This window comes from Limulus polyphemus, unplaced genomic scaffold (genome assembly GCF_000517525.1).
Source record: "Limulus polyphemus unplaced genomic scaffold, Limulus_polyphemus-2.1.2 Scaffold1521, whole genome shotgun sequence".
Classification (NCBI taxonomy): domain Eukaryota; kingdom Metazoa; phylum Arthropoda; class Merostomata; order Xiphosura; family Limulidae; genus Limulus; species Limulus polyphemus.
In genome coordinates, this window is record NW_013667131.1 from 55,861 (window position 1) to 61,693 (window position 5,833).

The window sequence follows — 5,833 nt, forward strand, 5'->3', positions numbered from 1 at the left end:
TCTCTGTTAACAGTTTTAAAGGAATTACCTCCATTCCTTCGCCACTTGTCATATTTTTTCGTTTCGCATAACGTAATGCTCTCTGTTAACAGTTTTAAAGGAATTACCTCCATTCCTTCACCACTTGTCATATTTTTTCGTTTCACATAGCGTAATGCTCTCTGTTTACAGTTTTAAAATAATTGCTTCCATTCCTTCACCACTTGTCATATTTTTTCGTTTCACATCGCGTAATGCGCTCTGTTTACAGTTTTTAAAGAATTACTTCCATTCCTTCACCCCTTGTCAATTATTTTTCTTCATATCGCGTAATGCACTCTGCAGAAATAATTAGTCTAATAAAGCACAAATGGCCTGACAAGTGAATAACTAACATATTCACGTGCTTTTCTGTAAAACGATGTCTGAATTTAGACTATTTAAATGTAATTTGTCAAAACACTGAAACCATTTCAAATAGTAATAATTATAAATAAATGCTATCAATATGTCATGTGTATGAGACTTATCTAAACAGTAAGTTGTTATAACGTCATACCACATATAAAAACTAGCGTGCTATTTGCGTCTATATGAAGGTTATGAGACTAATAACATTGGAGAAGAAAAACGAAAAAGAGTGATATTCAGCTAATATGACCCCTAGTCGGTGAACGGTAAGTTTTCGTAATTGGAATTCTAAAATTTGATCCTCGATTGCTCGCGGTAAACAGAACGTAGATAATAATCCATTATGGAGCTTTACGCAAAAACAGCAACTATAAGTGTAACTCTTCCCTTTTTAAGATGCTTAAAACTTTTCATGTGTTCCAAAAAAAAAAAACGAAAAATTAATGGCATCGGTGTGAGTAACGGTGGATGAGAAATGAAAACGATCAAAGTGAACGTTGTATACAACATTATATTATTGTCATATACAACATGATAATTAATATAATGATGGAAGAGGTCAAGCCTTAGATTACCGAGGATTGGAAAAAATGTACAGACATTTAATAAGGAAATGAAGATTGTAATGTTTTAGCTGACCCCTCCTGAGTAAACTGAAATTCTTCGACATATTACAAATCTTTATTATGTTTTCTTTTATTTCATTTTTTTACAAAATCATAAAACTTCCCGCGTTCGTAATTTGCACGTTTGTTTAATGTATTTCTCTTTACTCAGTCTTTATCTTCACTTAATTTTAAATTACCATATTTTCAATCTATATATATTTATTTATTTATTTAGGATAGATATTCTATTCATTATAAATGTTTAGCTTTTTAATTTTGTTCTTAATTTATATAAAGCTTTATACATTTATATCTTAAAATGAAATATAATCATTTCACTGCTGCAAGTCCTCGTAAGGTCCTTGCTCATTATACGTATACAATAATGTTCTATGTCTGTTATTAAGCACAAAGCTACACGATGTACTCTGCCCACACATAATTTTTAGTGTTATAAGCCCACAACTTTACTTACCACTGTAACACTAATGGGTACTGTTATCATTAGATTGACAGCTTTAGTGGAGCGCCTATTTGGTTTGTTTGTTTGTTTTGAATTTCGCCCAAACCTATTCGAGAGCTACCTGCCCTAGTCGTCACTAACTTAGCATTGATAGATTAGAGGGTGAAAAGCTAATCAACACCACCCACCACCAACTTTTGAGCTACCTATTTTTACCAAAAAAATTGTGGGATTGACTGTCACATTATACCGCCCCCGCGGCTCAAAAGGCGAGCATGTTCGGTGACGAGAATTCGAACCACGACTCGCAGCTTGCAAGTCAAGCGCCCTAACCATCAGGCCATGACAGTCAGCGTTGATGAACAAATAAATTGTTTAAAGTGATTTTTACTGCTATAGCTTAATAACTATAAAATTTACATTGCAAATTATTTTCATATAATTTGTCACAAAAATAAAAACAACTTTAATCCTCTACTACATCTTTTGATGCATCAGCATTTAACAGTATATAAACCATGTATACTATAACATGTTCACAAGTAGTCTACATATCAAGTATATGTCCACTCATAAATTCTGAAACGTAACATTCCGCATACTCATTTTAATTTGTCTATACTTATGAGTCTACATACTAGTCAACAAGCATAAGGCGTAGCAATAAAACATAAAAACTAGAAGATTGGTTTGCTGAGATTTTGTTCGATTTATACATCACGTTCAGTACACATATGTTACTCTTTTACTTGTAGACAAAGCTGACTGGTAGTTGTTTTTTATAGTATCGTTTCGCTTAAGAAATGCAGGAGTGACGACTAATTTCCCATATCATCCGGGTTATGGCAGTTACGCGCAGCCACGATAATCATTATTATTTCTATTTTGTATTTAATCTATTATTTTGTTATTTACGTAATTATAGAAATAATGTTTTATTAATAAAACATACGACCAGTTAGTTTCCTTTCTCCTTTAGCATAATCTACTGTCAAAACCGTGTAAAAAAAAACAACTAAACTATAGGACAGCATTTCTTGAAGATTGTTTGTTTGTTTTTAAGTTTCGCGCAAAGCTCCACGAAGGCTGTCTGAGCTAGCCGTCCCTAATTTAGCAGTGTAAGACTAGAGGGAAGGCAGCTAGTCATCACCACCCACCGCCAACTCTTGGGCTACTCTTTTACCGAAGATTGACCGTTACATTATAACGCCCCCACGGCTGAAAGGGCGAGCATGTTTGGTGTGACGGGGATTTGAACCCGCGATCCTCTGATTGCGAGTCGAGCGCCCTAACTACCTGGCCATGCCGGGCCTTTCTTGAAGTAACTTTTAGAGAAAACTAATCCTTTAAGAATAGTCTGCACAGTTCTTATTTTTATGTACCACTTATCTGGATATCTAAGTAAGCTTATATAGTATTACTTCAATAACATTGCTACTCTATATACATTACTATTGCATTTGCTATTTTAAACTTCTGAGCTTACATATGTCTCTAGAACCTGAAATTATTTTGAATTATCGCTAAGATTCCCAAGTTTTTGGGTGCGTTTTCATCTATCTGAAGAAAAACAGTACTGTTTTACATTATAGTGCAGTACTCACTGCCACGATACCGAGCAGAATCATGTCTACAAAAAGAAATTCAGGATTCATAAGCTTAAGTACTTTAAAATGAATTATTAAGTGTTTTTTTTTTCATAGTGACGTTAAAAAACACCATAATCACAATAATCACGAATATTGTTTTTCTTGTATGTCGTTGTCGGCGCTACTATAAAAATATCAGTACTGGAACTATATTGCTATAGACCAGCAGCGGGGCTTCAAAGGCACAGAAAGTGATCCCAGACATTTCACTTGTGGTTCTCTAATGTCTTGGTAATGTTTATAATGTTAATGATGAAAGCCACATTCGAGTGACATGTCCGTCTTTTGATGGACTGTGAAATAGCGGGTTTGATGCAGCCTGCACTTGCAGTGCAGTCTGCATCATTAACATTAAGTTTTCTTACACCTACAGCCCTACCGTAATCATAAACGTAGCTTTGGTTCAGTTTGCACCTGCAGCCCTACCGTAATCATAAATGTAGCTTTGGTTCAGTCTGCACCTACAGCCCTACCGTAATCATAAATGTAGCTATGGTTCAGTCTGCACCTACAGCCCTACCGTAATCATAAATGTAGCTACGGTTCAGTCTGCACCTACAGCCCTACCGTAATCATAAACGTAGCTTTGGTTCAATCTGCACCTGCATCCCTACCATAAGCATAAACGTAGCTTTGGTTCAGTCTGCACCTACATCCCTACCTTAATCATACATCTAGCTTTGGTTCAGTCTACACCTGCAGTGCTGTCTGTATCATTAACTTGCACCTACAGCCCTACCGTTTAAACATTTTGGGATTGAACCTGCTCAGCTTGGTCTAAAATGCCTGCCTGCAGAACCAGAGCTATAGCTGATAGTGGAGAGAAAGTGTGAGATCAAGATTTTCATCTCATAAAATATCATTCAAAGATTCGTGGTATTAGTTTGAGTCGAGAAAAAAAATACAGTTAAGGACGCTGTATATTGTAATTTCTGCATACTCTTAGGGAAAACAAAAAAAGGAAATAATTTTCCTGAAATAGTGTTTTCAGAACTGCAAAATTCAAAAGATCCTGACAGAGCGTTAACAGTCTCAAAATCATATAGTTGCTATGATGCACTTTGCTCATTATTGTACTCTGACATCAATTACTAAACATCTATGTGAGGAGGTACGGAAGAAACAGTCAGAAAAAAATAAGCTGGTGAAGATAAATAGAGGTATCCTAGAAAAAAATGAGTAAAATAATACTCTAGTAAATCAAGAACTTGCATGCAAGAGATGCTCTAAGGGCATTACGTAGGGCGATCGATACAATCGGAAATCCCTGTAATTTCTTAGCATTGGTGAATCTGCTGTCGAATTACGACAATAAGCGGGTAATTCATGTTGGAAATGTCAACGTGAAAAGCGAAAGGCGAAGAAGAAGAATGAAATGTCCAATTCGAAAAGTGCAAGAAGAAATATGATAACTTGTCTCAGTGTCGATTCGCTAAAATGACATACGTAACCATATCACTGTCTAGTTGAGAATCATCATTCTAGAAGATCTGAAGGATATTGGAATTTAAAGCATGTCAATGTACTATACGACAGAAGTTTCTAATTTTGATCAGCTTTCTGTAGTTATTGAGTATGTCAGGGCAGATGTTGATATCAAAGAGCATTTGCTACGTATGGATTTAATGGAAAATTGTTAATCTGCATATCATTTTGGAATCGCAATCAATAAGCCTGAAAGATGATGACGGGCAAGCATATGACGAAGCATCTGCTCAAGCTCAAGTATATAATGCTTCTGTATTTGGACTTTTGATCACGTCTTTAGCCTTGCTATTATGGACGCCTGATCATCATTGCCGACAAAAACATCTTTAATTAATGTACTTAAGAAAGTGTAATTTTTTTCTCTCGTATTTAAGAAAAAACAAGTGATATTTTGCTTCACAAATAGGAAGACCGTAAAATTAAACAGTCACAAGCCGCAACGAATATCTAAGACGCGATTATGGAAACATCAAAAAGCAATGAATGCTGTGTTTTTCACTGAGTCTGAGGAGCTGGAGTTGCTAGAATGTTTTATGATTTTAAAACCTGCCAATTAGCTGACCACTCGGCGTAAACTTAAACTGTTTGTGAAGCAAAAGTATTGTTGAAAAGTATCACTTCATACGAAACTATTCTAGCGACACTGATGTTCAAAACATTGTTCTTCTTTACTGGCCCGGCATTAGCCTATTTACAATCTGAAAAAGTTTACTGACAGCGTGTTTAGTTGAAATAGCACAAGCGACCCTAAAGAAGCTTTGAGATAAATTTGATTATGTCTATATGGGGTCAAAATGTTTCACTAAGCGTCATGGCCTCGAAGAATAAAATCTACTAGATAGGCAAGTTCGAAGTCTAAAGAAATTGTCAGGTAAGAAATATTTTGAAAAAAGAATTGAAGCAAATAGTAAAGACAAGTGACAAGTATTGTCAAAAATCGTTTTTTAAAGCTGACATGGAAGTGACATCAGTTGAAACTCTATTCACTTTGTACAGGAACACACTGTCGGATTTCTCACTGATAAATCCTGAGCGCTTCCCATCTGTGACTTTTAATGGTGCATAGCCAGAAAATGCTTTCGAAAAATGGCTGAGAGTTATCACCTTGATTCTCAATGTCTGGAAGTGGAATATTCATTATTTGTAGGAGCTTAGTTTATACTTGTTGTATTAGCTATCTTCAGAAATAAACTTTGATGTCGTACTGTATCTTGCGGTAACCTATATGGTGATAT